At 39.5% G+C, this 17,040-nt stretch overlaps 1 long non-coding RNA gene across 5 annotated transcripts in view; it reads left to right on the forward strand.

The window, feature by feature from the left end:
* Window positions 1-17,040, forward strand: part of LOC106782324 (uncharacterized) — a 363,318-nt gene that overhangs the window by 58,178 nt on the left and 288,100 nt on the right. The window lies entirely within an intron of this gene.

The following is a 17,040-nucleotide window of genomic DNA, read 5'->3' on the forward strand; positions in this document are numbered from 1 at the left end:
GGTAAAACTACTGTTATTTAAAAAATAATTTTTTTTTTTTTTGAGGAAGATTCGCCCTGAGCTAACATCTGCCACCAATCCTCCTCTTCTTGCTGAGGAAGACTGGCCCTGAGCTAACATCCGTGCCCATCGTCCTCTATTTTATATGTCGGACACCTGTCACTGCATGGCTTGCCAAGCAGTACTAGGTCCACACCTGGGATCTGAACTGGTGAACCCCAGGCTGCTGAAGCGAAACGTTCAAACTTAACTGCTGTGCCACTGGGCTGGGCCTATTTCTAAATTTTTATTAGCACTTAGAACAGTATCTGACATATAGAAAACTTTTAATAAACCCAACTATTATTGTCAGGTCATTTATTTTCAGTGTTTCTCTCTGAATGACTTTTCATTGACAACTACTATTTAGTGATGAGGCCCAGAAACGATAGCATGGTCATGCTAAAAGTTCGACCGTTGCTGAGTTTTTTCCCCTCTGTTTTATTGAGATATAATTGACATATAACATTGTACAAGTTTAAGGTATACAACATAATGATTTGATATTTGTACATATTGTGAAATGATTACCACTGTAAGTTTAGTTAACATCCGTCACCTCACATAGTTACAAACGTTTTTCTTGTGACAAACTACTTTTAAAATACTCTATTCACTTCTGGACACATGAGGAATACTGACAACTGCAACACACTGACATTCCTATTTATCGGTTAGGAGACTGTAGTATAGCGGTAACAAGTATTGTGATCCCCACCACAATTACTCCCTACTAACAATACCTAGCGCTGTTTAGAGCTCCCTCATCTCTTGACTCGTTTGAACCTTAGAAGACTTCTATGAGATATGGAGCGCAGCAGATTCTTCTGTGTTTTATGGATGTGGGCAGCCTTCCCAGGTAATAGAAGTAATTTCCCTAAGATCATGTAAGTCAGTCTAGCACAGCGGCTCAAACGCAAGTTTCTTCAGTGCAAATTTAGTGTGTCCACCACTAGACCTTTATGGCTGGGATGTTACGTGGATGGTTGAAGAACATGGGATTATTTCAACGTGGAAAAGAAAAGATGTGTGGGAAAGATGATCGCTGTCTTTAAAGGTTTGAAAGCCTACCCAGCCTCGCTGGGTAATAATTAGTCTTACTCTGAAACTTCTCAGGGTAAAACTTTGAATGTCTGTTGCTTCTGTCTCCTTTTGTATTGGCTCAATAAAGAAGTTTTTTTCTGATATGCAGGGCCAGAGATGAGCAGGCTCTACCATGCCCTTGTGCCCTGGCCTCCCACCTATTTGCCTCATTTCATTAAGTTCTTCCCCACTCCGTTCATGACTCATTGGTCTTCTCTTCTGCCTTCACCTTTGCATTGCTAGGCCGTCTGCCTAGAATGCCATTTCTCTCCCCGCCCCCGTATTTCTTGGTTGAATCTCATGCATCCCTTAGGACTCAGTCGTAATGTTGCTCACCCAGAGAACACTTCCCCGAAAGAATGAATGTTGTGGGACAACCTCGCTAAATGAGTTGGAGTCCCTAATTGCTAGCAACAGAAATGGACCCTAAGCAGGAATGAAACTTATTGAAAGGGTATTGCAAAGTTCTTGGGAGGGCTGAAGAACTAGGCACATAGGTAAGTTTTCAGGAACAGTGTCCAAAACCTTGCCAGAGAACTAGCCTAAAAGTACTTGCTGCCACCTGTGCTGCACCATTGAGCACTAGATGCTGTGGTTTGCACTAGGAAATCTGCTTTGGTGTACCTGCTGCCAGGAGTAGTGCTGTTCTGCCCTGGGAACTCCTCCTTGCAGCCAGTGTTGGCCCCTAAGCTGGTCACTTCTGTTGCCATCCTGACTAGTAGAAGCAAATCAAATCCAAACCAGTAGGTAGCGTCTGTCCTCAAGTTGCTCAGATGTGAATCTCAGTTTTGCCAGGTGACTCTAATGGGTGGTGCCTAAGTCACCCTAGCTGCAAAGGAAGCTGGAGAACTGAGTTTTTTATGTTCTATATTGGGAAAGTGGTTCTCAAAAAGCCCAAATTACCCAGCTACATGAGGGCATTCAAAAGGTGCTGGCCTGCCGGAAACACAACAAACATCTTCTATGCTGAGACCTAAGTTCTCATCTATATTGTAGACCAATGATACCTACCTCACAGGATTGTTGTAAGGATTAAGTAAGGTAATTTATGTGAAACTGCTTAATAAACTGTCTAGAGATATATAAATATAAAATATTATTATTCTTTTACTATGATTTATATCTTTGGCCAAAGCATAAAGTCAAGTGCTTACCTACGTTGATTAATTTCCAATTCACTTTAGAGGTCCTTAAAATACGAAGGATATTCTACTTCCCCAAAAGGCATTTTAAGTGTTCGGGAGAAATTGAAAAAACAAACTAGTTCTTACATCAAAGAGCTACTCTTATAAATTTATATCATCGCCTTATTTTTATTTTTTAATGGAAACATACAAAATGATGCCAAGCAGAGAAACTGTAGTTTTAAAAATTTGTGTGGGTTTTCAGCTACTTTTGACTCATTTCTGAATTTTAAGTCTTTGCTCTAATCTAGTTTGTACTCTGCTTTCACCATGAATACGGCCCTCTTGTTCCAAAACAGACAATGGCCTTATTCAACCCTCAATGCTCTCTACATTTGGTTTTTCTGCTGTGGCCCTTCGGTGACTCTATTAGAGGGATTATTATCTTAGAAAAAATGTAGACGTGACAGCTGAGTTTTTAGCAGAAGTAACAGCAGTTGTGTAAAAGAGGGTGTTAACGTAAATGGTTGTAGCAGTCGCCAAATTTGCATTAACGCTGACGGAGTGGGAATTATGCACACAGTCAGGGAATGATTCTGGCCTTCAGAGGTAAACTTCCTCAGAGGAGAGGTCAATATCAGTGTAATTTCAGAGGACAAAGAACCCTGCAGGGCTGTTTTCCCATTTGAGAGAAATATTTCTTTGTATAACATATCAGAATTTCGAGTTATGCTACTTGATTAGCTTTCCTTTTTTGTAAATATTAAATTAAAATAATATATCGCTAGAGAAAGTAAACTAGTGTCCCAGCTTTGTAATGCTGAATATTGGGTTATAATTCTCGGAGTGTTCGATTTCTGCCATCTTAAAGTTCTATTTTATTCAAGAACGGGCAGAATTCCGAGATAAATGTTTTGAGACACCTTACCTAAGTGGTGCTTTTGTAGTAGATTGAACTGCCTCCTGGATTTCCACATTTCTCGTGTGAATTTGGAGGAATTTCCTCTCAATATCTTCTTCTTCCTCCACATCTCCTCAACCCTCTTTTCCTCCTCCACACCCATGCACGCATGCACTCACTCATTTATGCTTAGCCTAAAGTAGACATTTGTTTCAGGACTTTGCAAGTCTGGAAACCTTACACTGTGTTTTGGTAAAGGTCTTAGCTTGGAAGTGGAGGCTGCCTTGTAAATAGCCTGCAGTAAATAGTGTGCACTGGGGTCAAGAGAGCGCTCTAGTAAATAGTAAATTTTGGCGATGCAAAATTTATTTTGCGTATCTGATATGGATAAGTATTTGTGTGATCTGTGAATATTTTCCAGCTATAAAAATTCTAATTTCATCTCTTGAAATACATACCGTGCTTCAGGGGGCTGTTGGTTGGGAAAAGGGGAGGAGATAGGTTGAGGAGCACATGGAATCTTCTGTGCTGAAGCTTTAGCTTTAATTGGTGATGTTGAAAGTAACTTGAAACCTCCCTTAGTCTGCAAAGGAGTTCTCAGGTGACTGTGTGGGTGTATTGTGATTGCATTTTATTGTATTGACTCACTAAATTCTTAGATTACGCTCTACCATGTGATATTGAGGAACCATAAAATTCTTCGGGAACCTGCTCAGTAGTGACTTGTAAAGAATTATCTTGTTAATAAACTCAGCATCATTTAGAATTCAAGTTTAATTAAAATGGAAAAGTAAATGATTATGTAAAGATTTTTCCTCATTTAAGCTTATATCCTTTTATCGTCTCTTTGCCTTTTCTCTAAATTCAAAGGTAGATTTTATTTTAAACCCATCTTTTGCAAGGTGAATTTTTACAGACTCTTGTAAAACCCGTGCTGTTGTTAGCTTTTGATTTAAAGATTTTTTTTCTTTTTAATTAGAAAGGTTGAGAGGAAGTTCTGAAGTAGAGTCTGAGGGAGGTAAAAATGAAAAGCAGATCTGTGTTATCCAGGGATTTCAGTTTTTAAGGATGCTGTTTAAAGATAATGATTGTTTATGGACACTTTAAAGATGTTTTCTCATAAGAGTTGCCAGATAACAGATTAGTTATCTGAGAGTGGTTTGAAAGGCCTTTTGAAATTGCCTAGGTGACAATACCACCTTATGGTACTTATAAAGCTCCTTTGAAGTTGGCTTTTTATATTGGAAAACCAGAAAATATTTTTCTTTTCTTCTTTTATTAAACAGAAAGTAATACATGGACCCCAGGTTTAGTAAAATGCTGTAGAAGAAAGACACTGGTTATTTTTGTGATGGTCTTGATTTTTTTCATTTTTCAGCCTTCATAGATTATAGGATTTTTCTGAACTCAGATTCTTCCCATAATGTGTATGCTGCCTTTTGTAAATACATAGTTACCAAGTGCACCCTGTCAGGCCTCAAAATTTGAGGACCTCTTCCCTTTTCCCACCTTTGTTTCTTCCTCAGACATTGTTTGGTGCAAAGTCTGTTGTGCTGCTCCAGCTTGGTTGTTAAGAGAGCTCTGGATGGAGATAAACGTTGTAGGGCATGGGACATTCCTGCACAACCTTTGTTAGACACAGTCACACTAAAAGAACAGAGTAAATGGAATGGGCTGTCAGGGGTCAAGGCTAGAAACTCGCAGAGGCTGATCCTGCTGTTGGGTTCGCGGGCGTTTATGGGAGCCCTCTTCAGTCCAAGCTTCTCTGAGCTCACAAAGGCGGTTCACGGTCCAATGCTTTGCAAAAGCTATTTGAGCAGGCGCTTTTCTTCCCAACTAGCTTTTAAGTGCTCCTGGGGCCCTCAAGCCTATTCACTTAGGCCTCTCAGATTATGAATACATAAACCGTAATGATTTTGGAGTCCTAAAGGAAGACATGCTAACTAGAACATCATCAAAACATGATTCCACTAATCGAATGAACAAATACATTTTAAAGTGTCACGGATTCACTCCATTCTAGTAGTGAGTATATTGGTAAGTTTTCGCAACACTTGAAGAATATTTATTCTGCTGTAGCGTTGATGGGGTGATTGATATTGATTCTAAATTTGCATTCAAATAGTGGAACCGGTCTTGTATGATAGACATCACTTCTGAGAGCAGGAGCAATGATTGTAGTTTTTATGGTTTGACAAAATATACAATACAAGGCATTTGATGCATACGCAAATAGGTGATTTCAAGCCTATTGGAGCTTCCATCTTCCCAAATTCAGAAATTATGTAGTTTATGAAGTGAATTCTACCCCTTTTCAGCTTTGTCTTTCCAAATAAAAATTGTTATTATGATTATTATAAACATATTGAGTCTCTTATTATATTTTAAATACTTCAGTTGTTTTAGGCAATGCTTGATATAACCTGAATCCAATTCTAAATTCCTTTGTGAGAAAATAGAAACAAGCATATGAAATTTGTTATAATAGGATTTAACCTGTAGTGTTCTGATTCTTGCTCTTCCCTTCAATTTTTATTACGTTTTTAATTGCCCACCGGATGATTTATTTTAGAATTGGCCTACTTTTTTTTTTTGGCTTCAGTGCCTGTGGGCAAATGTAAATTTGCAGCTGAATTAGCAAACCAGGGATCTCTGAATAAGTTAATAACTACAGTGGGGAATCAAGTAACTGTTGTCTCTCCTTTTCTAGATTGGCTGTGTATGTAGGTGGCAGAGCTAGGACTAGAGATAAGAGGGTTTATGGGGACATGAGTGACCTCGCATTGTTTTCTTAAAATAAAAGGAATGTATGTTTATTGTAGAAAATACAGACAAGTAAAAAGAAAGGAAAATTCATTATTCTTCCCTTAGCGATAGTTAACGTGAACATTTTGATATTGTTTATTTGTCTTTTACTTTTCTGAAATATTTTACGTGTAAAAAGTGTACATATATTTCTGTAATAAAGAAGAATAAAATACCTACCTGTGTATCCGCCATCCAGCTTCATAGAACAGTATTCATCTTCTTTCATCCCCCGTCATGCCTCGTCGCTTGTGCCCCAGATGAATTTTTTTCCTTTTCAGTTAAAATTTGTCTTTCAAAATAAAAAATGTTCTTATTGTGATTATTACACACACACTTTGTCTCCATGTATTTTAAATAATTCAGTATCCTAGATTGTGTTTATCATTTTCTTGTGTTCATTCCTATTTTCACCACACGTGTCCCCATATAATAATCGCTTTATTTCGTATGTTTTAACTGTTTAAATAAGTGGAATCGTACCACATTTCTTCTATTGCAACTTACTTTTTTCGATTAACATTATATGTTTTGTGATGTGCGTGGCGGTAGTACATTTATTTTTACTACTGTGTAGTATTACTTTGTTTGAGTGTACTACCATAGCTCTATTTCATGTCAGTGGTCCTTTGGGTTTTAGTTGTATAGCAGATTCTATCAGAGCCACCCACAACCCTTGGATCTTTCTTGGCACTCTCACCAACTTTCAGATTCTGTTATCTGCATCTATGCCTGCGGCCTCTTCCTTGGCTCCAGCTGTGGAAAGCTGTTTGGCCAATGCACAGGGCAGCCGGCTAGAGCTGCCCAGTGGAGCAGCTCCCAAACAATGACTCCTGAGCGTTGGGGTGTAAATACCTCAGCTCCCTCAGATGATTCCAGTTCTCGTCATTTCCCCATGAGATGATATGCCAGTCACCCATATAGTGACTGGTTTAAGAATATACCCTTTACTGACTGTCTTTCCTTCCATGTGTTACTCCACATTTCTACCAGTTTTCCTGTTTATTTTTCCTTCTAAGGGACCTTAATGCTTACCTCAGGGTCTGCTTCTGAGAGACGCTAAACTAAGACAGGTTTTTACGGTTTTGGTAATTGCACATAGCGTTGCTGTGGACGTTCTTGAACATGTGTCTTGGTTCACAGAGCAAGTGTTTCTCTGGGCTATATTCCCAAGGAGAATGACTGGTTGTAGGGTATGCATATATTCAACATTGTTAGATGATGCCAATTGCTTTCCGAAGAGTGCTCATGAGTAGTGAATAAATATTCCTATTATGTAACATCCTTGCTAACTTACCATTGGTATTATGGTGAGCATAAAGTAGTTTCTCATGGTTTTAATTTGCATTCCTGAATAGTTAATGAGATTGTGCATCTTTACATATATTCTTGGCCATTTGTTTTTCCTCTTCTGTAAAACACGTTTGTATCTTTTGTCACTTTTGCTATTGGCCTGTAATTTTTTTTGCAGGAGCTCTTTATGTATTCTAGGTACTGGTATTTATGTGCTGTAAAGTTTGTGGCTTGTCAGGTCACTTTCTTATAAACATCTTTTTTTTTGAGGAAGATTAGCCTTGAGCTAACATCTGTGCACATCTTCCTCTCTTTTATATGTGGGACATCTGCCACAGCATGGCTTCATAAGCAGTGTTAGGTCCCTGCCTGGGATCCAAACTGGCGAACTCCAGGCTGCTGAAGCAGAGTGCAAGAACTTAATTGCCATGCCGCTGTGCTGGCCCCAACTTATGAACGCTTTTGATGAACAAACTTATTAATTTAAAGTAAATGAATTCAGATTGGAGTGTTGTCTTTCACGATTAAGCATGATGTTATTTGTAGGTTTCCTTAGATGCTCTTTTAATTCGAATGTGTAGATCATTTGTATTTCATATAATTATCAGTATGATTTGGTTTAAATCTACCATCTTATTTTTAAATTTTTATATATTTATTTTCTGTTTTCTTATTTTCTTTCTCCTTCCGACCCTTCTTCTTCCTTCTCTTTCCTTCTCCTCTGCTTCTTCTTTTCTTGGTGTATTTAATACTTCATCCATAGAAGCAGAAATCCAATACTTTAAAATTTTAACAGCATTTCTATCATGTGGACAATTGAAGGATTCCCTTCTATCCTGGAATTGCCAGCTCTATAGTGGATATCTGGGATAAAGTGTTTCTGATAGAATGGGTTTGGATATCGCTGATACAGTGAAAAATATGGAGTGTGAATTTGTGATATTGAGCTACATTCATTGGGTGACATTGTTTGTCTGTAAGGTGGCTCTTGAAATGCCGGAGAACCAGAGAAATACGCTAGAAAACATCAAATAATTGAACACAATACTTACCTTGGAAGACCGAGTGAGACAGATGATGGGCAGTACGTAAAGAGCGGAATTTAAAGAGACATCTGTGTGGCTCGTCAGGTCCATCCAAAATCCTGTGCAGGAGACCCAACGCCATGGCTCACTTCATTCGTCAATGAAGGCAGGCTCCTTGCTCAACTTTTCTCTATTAATCTGCCAATAAGTTCAGCAAAACGCTCTTTATTTTTTAAAAATGTAATTAAAACGACCCGAGAAAGCTTCATCAGTCACCCGAAGTCTTGCTTTTTTTAAACAGCTTGGTGGAGAGGAGTTTTCACAGTGTTTATAAAATGAGGTTGGGTGAGGTCACTGAAGTGGTGTTTGTTTTTCCTGTAGCTATTTCAGTGGCAGTTTGTACGGCTTGATATGCTTTGTTTGGGAATGTGCGATACCATGAAGCATACAATTTTTTGGTCTGTACTTCCTGAAGCCAGATCTTACTCTGTGTATAGATAGTGGGGTATTTAATAGTTCCTGTGATTTTAATAATAGAATTCTAATGTGTGAGACCTGAAATAGGTCTTTAGACATCATCCAACTCCCTCACTTTACAGAAAAAGAAATGGGCGTGGAGGAATTAAAGAACCCATTTCAGTCATACCAACTAGGAAATTTAGGTAGATCATGTGAAGTAGAGATTCACCCCCAAAATGTATTAGAGGTTGGTTACTGATTTGACAAAACTATTCACAAAAATTTTTCTTTTTACTACCAGTTCTCTTAATTCAGAAAGTGACTAAAGTTTCCAGAATGAGGAAGACAGGCTAAATTTCAGGAGAATGTCTATTTCTCAAGAGACACACTCAGTAGAAAGTGGTGGGAAGGGGGTTGGGGTCGTAAATCTAAGCTTAGGAATATTATCTTCAATCTCATAATATTCTGAAGGGCAGATCTCATGGATGTATGTCTTGGGTAGTCTTGTGAGGGTTTGCTTAAGAAAGAGGGGTAGCTTAAAAGTGGTAAATTTTATATTATGCATAGTTTACCACAGGAAAAAAGAAACGAAACGCAAATTTTAAAAAAGTGGGCTGTGTTGGGGTCAGCCTAGTGGCATACTGGTTAAGTTCGTACACTCTGCTTTGGCTGCCTGGGGTTCATGGGTTTGGATCCTGGGTGCAGACCTACACACCACTTATCAAGCTGTGCTGTGGTGGTGTCTCACGTACAAAATAAGGGAAGGTTGGCACAGATGTTAGCTCAGTGACAATCTTCCTCAAGCAAAAAGAGGAAGATTGGCAACAGATGTTAGCTCAGGGCCAATCTTCCTCACCCAAAAAACCACAAAACAAAACCAGGAGGCTGTGAATTCACACCATTTTTTCTAGTTTTTTGGGTAAGAGAGAAGGTCAGTTCTAATGTGTATAATTTCTGTGACTTTCCTGAGGGCCACCACCAACTCTTGAGGATGACAGGTCTCTTTTTTGAAGGTAGAGCTGAGGAAATCATCAACCAAAGTTGTGAAAATAAAAATTGGTCTGCCTGCTGGAGGCTACCCAACCCTCTTCTTCTTTCTGCCATGTCAAATGACCTCATTCCTTTGCTCTGGCCGTGCTACTCTGAGTGACTCATGATTCCACACAGGCTTGAAAGGATGCTGTTTATTCAGTATCTGTTATGTGTGAGGCAAGGTGCTAGAAATTGCAAATACATTATCACAGTTATACAACACAATCGTGTGCTGGAGGTAGTATTGTTCCTATTTAATTTACAGGAAATGTGAGGCTCTGAGAGGTAAAATAAACTATCCAAGCTCACACAGGTAGCAATTTAGAGTTAGAATTCAGCCCTAGGTCTCTGTTGTTGTAAGTTCTTGATCTTTTCACTATAACGTAATTGCTTCAAATTTCTTATCCCATCCAAGTTAAGTGGAGGCAAGAATTTAGTACCTCAGACTTAGTATATATTTTTGCAGGGCTAATAAGTATAAGAAATAGGATTTTGTTTGGCGTGAAGTGAGTATTTCATTCATTCATTAGATTTTTAATGAGAGTCCACTTTGTGAGGTTAGGTCTGAATAAGACAGACAGGGTCCCTGCTTGCAGGGGAAAATAAATTATTCCATAGCTGTGTGAGCCCACTTCATCTGTAGGCAAAAATTTGTTTGAAACCTAATTAAGGACAAAAGTAGTGCTTTTAACTATTTCTCTGCTACTTTAGTTACTACCAGCTGTCGTCTGGTTTAGCAAGAGCAAAACAGACTAATTCAGCAATATGTCTTTCTTTGGAGAACTCCAAAAATATGTATATTAAAAATAAACGCAGAGGCCAGCCCAGTGGTGGTTAAGTTTGTGTGCTCTGCTTCTGTCACCGATGAAGATGGATGGTACTATTTTCGATAATAAAAAGTAATAATTGAAGGGCTGGCCCCATGGCCTAATGGTTCAGTTTGGTGCACTTTGCTTTGGCGGCCTGGGTTCAGTTCCTGGGCACAGACCTACGCCACTCATTTGTGGCCATGCTGTGGTGGTGACCCACATACAAAATAGAGAAAGATTGGCACAGATGTTAGCTCAGGGCAGATCTTCTCAGGGAAAAAAAAAATTGAGAAAAATATCAGATGCTACTCTGCAGAGATTTAAAATAGGGCGGTATGGGGGCCTGCACTGTGGTCAAGTGGTTAAGTTTGTGTGCTCTGCTTGGGCAGCCCAGGGTTTCTCCCGTTCAGATCCTGGGTGTGGACATGGCACCGCTCATTAGGCCATGCTGAGGCAGCATCCCACATAGCACAACCGGAGGCACTCACAACTAGAATATACAGCTATGTACTGGGGGGCTTTGGGGAGAAGAAGAAAAAAAAAAATAAATAGAATAGGGCGATGTGGGGATGCTGGGGTGGGTGCTGCTGACTGGCAGGTTGGTGAGGGGTCTCTGAGAGGCCTCATCTAAGCTGAGGCCTGAATTACAAGATGGAGCCTCTCCTGTGAAGATCAGGAGGAAGGACATTTGAGGTGGGGGCAACAGGCAGAGCAGAGGCCTCAAGACAGGAGGGATTTGGGGTGAGGAACCCCAAGACAGCCAGCGTGACTGCCGAGGAGAGGGAGGTGGGGGGGCAGGTGCAGGTCGGGTCACTAGGGCCCAGTAGGGGTGAGGGGGAAGGATTTGATTCAGAGTGCGCCAGAAGATGCAGGGGTGATCACGATGTCCGTGCTCCTAAAGGTCAGGTTAGGGGCTGTCCGTGAAGCCGTGAGGAGCTGTAGCAGTGTCCTGGTCCCAGGAGCTATTTATGAAGTGTACCTCGGAAAATTCAGTTCTTCCCAGTTCCACGCTGGCACAAGTCTTTCCTCACCATGTGATGCCCTTCTTTGCTTTTCCGACAAATGCCTGGCCAGGAAGTCTTTGCCTTGTCAGAAGTACTTGATCCTGACCCTTGCCTTGTTCTGCACTTCCCGAACACCCTTGCTACTGTGTTCCTGCAGTGATTCTTGGGATATTTCTCTGTCAATGTTATACCAGTTTTTAATTTTCCCAATCACACTTCTTAAATGTAGGGGTCGTTTTTGCTTCCTTATTCGCTCTCAGTGTCCTAGACACAGTAGCTCATAGATGTGTTGAATGACAGTGAGCTTTTGCGTTCTGGTGCTGTGACCATGATGAATGAGAGCCAAATAGGAATGGATCATGGCATAAGAGTTGACTGAGTGGTGGGGAAGGGGGAAGAGGGTAGTACTACCAGGATGAAAGTTAGCTACATGCCCAGGTCTGAGTTTTTTTAAAACCAGGAATAGCATTGTCTGCCAGGAAACCAAGGGCTGAGCCAGAAAAACCTTTAAGGTCTTTGAGAATTCTTAGTACCTATGGCTTTACGATGGTCATAGAGCAGTTTAGCTGGCTCAAACCCTTGGGGAATGTGGCAAAGTAAACATAAAAGTCTAGATTTTAGTACCTTTTGGCGTGTCAGTAACTCAGAACTGCTTCTTTGAGCATTTGATGCCCCGTTAACCAATAATTTCTTTCGTCTGGTTACCTAGATTCTCTTTAACCCCTGGCTGGGTAAGCTTTTAGTAAATGCATTACATTCAGCCGCTTCCTTCTATTTAGAAGCATTGACTGAGGAGGATGGAATTGGTGAGTTTTTAAATTTCAGAGAACACAGTTTGTATGTTGTATTTGTCAACCATCCTTCAGCATATTTGGTGAAGATGGGCAAATTAAATTTGCCTTTTCCAATATCCTTTGAATTTTTAATGAGCTGCTATATGTCTTGTCATTTTTTTCTCCCCATAGCTCTTGTTTTCAGCGTAACTGTGACCTATAATGCTTTTTTCTACCAAAGTAATTTATTTCTTTTACTTTGCAAGATGGCTTCTCTTTTTCTGTGTGCAAGTTCCCGATTTAGTACAATATAGGGTGGATAAGACACTTCTTTTTTTTTAACTGAAAAGCTATGGAATCTGGTATATCCAGTGATAAAACTGTGACATCGTTATCTAAGCAGGAACATGTTACCACAAAGACACGGGTTTTTTTCCTTTGGAAAAGTTTTCAAATATGTCCCTCCTTTAAAAATCACCATTGTGTTATCCAAATGTGAGGATGAGTGATTTTTCAGAAAGAAAAAATGTGTTCCAAATAGATCTTAGTTGATTTCTTTAATCATAAATTATATTACGGGCCTTAAAAAAAAACCAAAACAAGGTGAAGGTTTTTACTAAACGTTGTATGAAAATACAATTACAAGCTACTGTGTCAGTTAGGAATTAGAGGTGCTTAGACTCGTGGATTAGTCCCTAGCTCTGTGCACACACTAAGTCCGAATGCTAAATTTCATTTTAAACATAATTAAGGGCAGACGTAGACCTTCTCACCACTGAACTGCTGGCTTTTGACAGCATCAGCTGTGGTTGAGTTTAGCAGGATCAGATAATAGACTAATTTAGCAAAAGATTGATTGTTTTTGAGAACCCTAAAAGTACAGGTAGTAAGAAATATTTTACTCTGGTCAAAGTTTTCTCCGTTTACACGAACACTCTAATGTGGTTCTGCAAAACATCTTGGTTGGTTTTACCTTGGTTTTAAACCCCAGAAGAAAAAGTCCAGTCCCTACTAAAGCCAGGATGAACTAGTTGATGAGTTAAGTGTCTTTGTAAACAGCCCCACGCTTTAGAGATTAAGAACACAGCAGTGTCAGCTGTGTGATCGGCATAGCTTGGGATCCTGGACTAGACAGGAAATTGTCACTTTCTCTTTGTCCAGCTGTCTGCCATATGCCACCTATTGAACACAGTGGTTTATGTTGAGAAAACATGAATAATTCAGTGCCAGATACAGCTCCAATGCCTGGAAATTCAACTATATATACAGGTCCTAATAGTAACTTCATAATTACGTGAGAAGATCAAATTAACATATTAACCCTATGTGCATGAAGATAGAGCCATTTAGAATTTCATTTATTAATAACGTGATAATTTTATGAAAATATTGCATCTTTGACAAAGAAAAGCGTATACATCTGTCATTAAATTGATCGACATGCAAACTCAGTATATGGGGTTTTTATAGAATTCTGAGGGTCAGTGTCTGAGTGATTGGTGACTTTGCAGCAAACGCATACAAAAAAGTCACATCTGGACTTAGGATTTTTTTAATTTGAGGATCTAAGGGAGACTATTTAAAAGGAGGTTGCGTGGTGCTAAATTAAGCCTCATTTTTATAATACGCATTCTCATATTCTTGATAGGAACATTGTATATTGCCAACATGTCTCTTATTGCACATTCATTTACGTCATCTCTTTTTTGTTTTGGTGAGGAAGATTGGCCTTGAGCTAACATCTGTTGCCAGTCTTCCTCTTTTTGCTTAAGGAAGATTGTTGCTGTACTGTCTGTGCCAGTCTTCCTCTATTTTGTATGTAGGACTCCACCACAGCATGGCTTGATGAGCTGTGTGCAGGTCTGCGCCTGGGATCCAAACCAGTGAACCCCGGGCCGTCAAAGCGGAGTGCACATACTTAACCACTACGCAACCAGGCTGGCTCCATTTACATCATATCTTTATCTGTTAGTCTGTACTCCCAGAATGTAGCTGTTGACTTACTTCTTAGGTTTTAGTTAAGATCTCTTCATATAGTATCCTCATTGCACAGCTTTGAAAAAGTTGGAACCTGCCCCCCTCACCACCCTCTGTCAAGATTTCTTTGAATTTCCAGGGATCTTCTTGCCATTTCTTGTTTTTAGCTCCTTTTCCAACTGAACTCTTAATCTCATTCATATCTTCCCCTACCTAACTGTCCCATCGGTCTGCACAGACTCAAACATGAGCTTCAGGCTCTTTTTCATGATTTTCACACACAAAAAAATCACACAGTGCATTATGAGTGTGGAGATTTTAATGAAAATTTGGTGATACTAAGAGAGTTCAGAATCATAGTCATACCAGTAATTTCAAACTTATAGTAAACAGCCCTGTTCTTGAATATCTTACTGGTCATCCTTTCTCCATAGACTACAGGATTTTGCAAATTGTTGATTCCTCTCTCTCTCTCCTCTTTCTTCTGATCTCTCTCCATTCTTCTCAAATTTCCATAAGATTTTTACAGAGAGTGAGGTTTAGCTATGCTTTATCCTTTCTCTCTTGTCTCCCCTGGCCCTCGAGTGGCTCATAAAGATATTTTTTCTTTCTAAATGGAATTCCTTCCCAAAGAGAGACTCTGGAATCAGCTGTTATAATAATACTTATTTTCCCCACAACAAATACAATTGTTATGCAGAATATTGCCAAATTCTGAGCCCACTTGCTATCTTTCTCCCTGTGTTTTTCTAATATGTAGCGTATCTGTGGCTTTTTTTGTTTACTGTTACAGCAGGCATTGATTCCTTGGACCATCTGTGCCAAGGCAGAAAGGCACTGGTACTCACCACCCCAGGGGCAAAGGAGGAGAGTCACCCTGGTCGCTTCTCTTGCTTTTCCGCTTTATGGCACGCGTAAAATGTCTGTAAGGCACACATGTAGGAGTGAATGGGTAAGGTTGCACGCAGCCACAGATGACTGGCCCAGAGCCTCCAGCTGTTCTCAGGGCTCTGGCCACCCAGCCACCCCAGGACTGAGGAGATCAATATGGAAGCACATCTGTAAATGTCACATGGCCACCTGTTGGGAAGCTCTGGAAGACCGTAGCCTCACTCAAGCCAAGGAAAACCAAAGCAGCTCCTCATCTGCTTGGGCCAGAAGTCCCTCTTTGGGATTTGTGATACTTTACAGAGCAATATAGTTCTTTTATACATAGTTAAATATATATTGCATTGAGTTGTATTACCTTCAACTGTGGAACTGTAAAAATACAGAACCAAAAGTCTCCCCTACAATGTTAGTATTACTGGATTATATTTGATTGTTTTATTTCCAAATGTACTATATTAAGATGCAACATATAACTATCGTTTGCGTTTATTGTTATTTTAACATTCTAATCATTGCTTCTTTTAATTACCTGGATAATTCAAGGGGGCTTTGGAACATCTGTGGGAAAATCACCTGAAGACATGAATGGTTAATTCCAAAGCTCGTTTTCAAAAGGCACAGTGCACAGCCATTCATTTTTTCATTCAGTCATTCATTCAAGAAGTGTTGGCTGATTGCCTGGTGTGTGGTAAGGAGAGAAAGGAAAAAAGTATGTCACCGTTGCTCCTTCCAGGAACTGTGGCACCTGGAGCTGAATGGAGAGACAGTTCTTGGATATTTGAAGCATTAAAGTTATAGATAAAAGAGTTTATCGTTAAGTGCCAAAATAATAGATAACAACAATCAGTGAAACAGGAAGTCCTCAAAAAGGATGATCAGGGTGAAAGCGCATTGTTAGGGAGTAGGGTATAATTTAAGCTGGTCCTTGAAAGATGAGTAGGATTCAGAATAGCTGGAAGTGAGTTAGCACGAAAACTTTGGATTCCGGCAGAGTACAGCTTAGTATAAGAAAGGGCTTGTTTTAAAAAAAAAATATCTCCCAGAAGATAGGTAAATGTTGGAACTAAGGGTTTTTTTAAAGTAAAATTTGATTTATTTTAATGAAAGAGAAGATGAAATCAGGAAGAAATGATCAAGGATGTTGGCATAATTCTAGTGTAAAACGATCCAGCATAATTTATTCACTAAATATTGGCAAAGGATTGTGTGTTAGCTGTTCAGATGGGTGGTTATTGTTTCGGTAATGAAGAATAAGTGTCTCAAAATTGTTGCCTACTAAGAGAGCAAAAATAGGAATAATATGCATTTTTAAGACCCTGTAAATATTTTCTTTGTTCATAGCCAACACCTTTATTGGTGGGAAACACTTCTGCTATTTTTGTGGCAATTTATCTTGTTAGACATGCTGTAAGTACAGATTGATGACAAGAGAAGTAAGGGTTGTCCATTCCTCTTCTCACCTCAACTTAGAGGAACCTGCTTCGAGGTCATTTCCCTTTTCTCCTCAGGATTGCTTTAGGGCCTGCAATAGAAATGACATAAAACTGTGATTTTTGAGTTCCTTTGGGCCAGGGAGCCAGGACTATCTTAAATCCCTAGAAAGAAGCATGACTAAATTCTTGTTGGTTCTTTCTTGAATGTGCTACTCTGAATAAATTCTTCTCATGAGTTTTGAAAATTAGTCAGTATGGGAAAGTTGCCCAAGAATTTTAGTGCAGAGGGGCCAGAAAGGGAAAAAAAACACAGAAAAGCCTAGCTATTTTACTTTCGTTCTTTTAATCAATAGAATAAATCAAAAATGGAGAGGATTTTTTTGCCAGTTGGA

Source organism: Equus caballus, chromosome 20 (genome assembly GCF_041296265.1).
Source record: "Equus caballus isolate H_3958 breed thoroughbred chromosome 20, TB-T2T, whole genome shotgun sequence".
Taxonomy (NCBI): domain Eukaryota; kingdom Metazoa; phylum Chordata; class Mammalia; order Perissodactyla; family Equidae; genus Equus; species Equus caballus.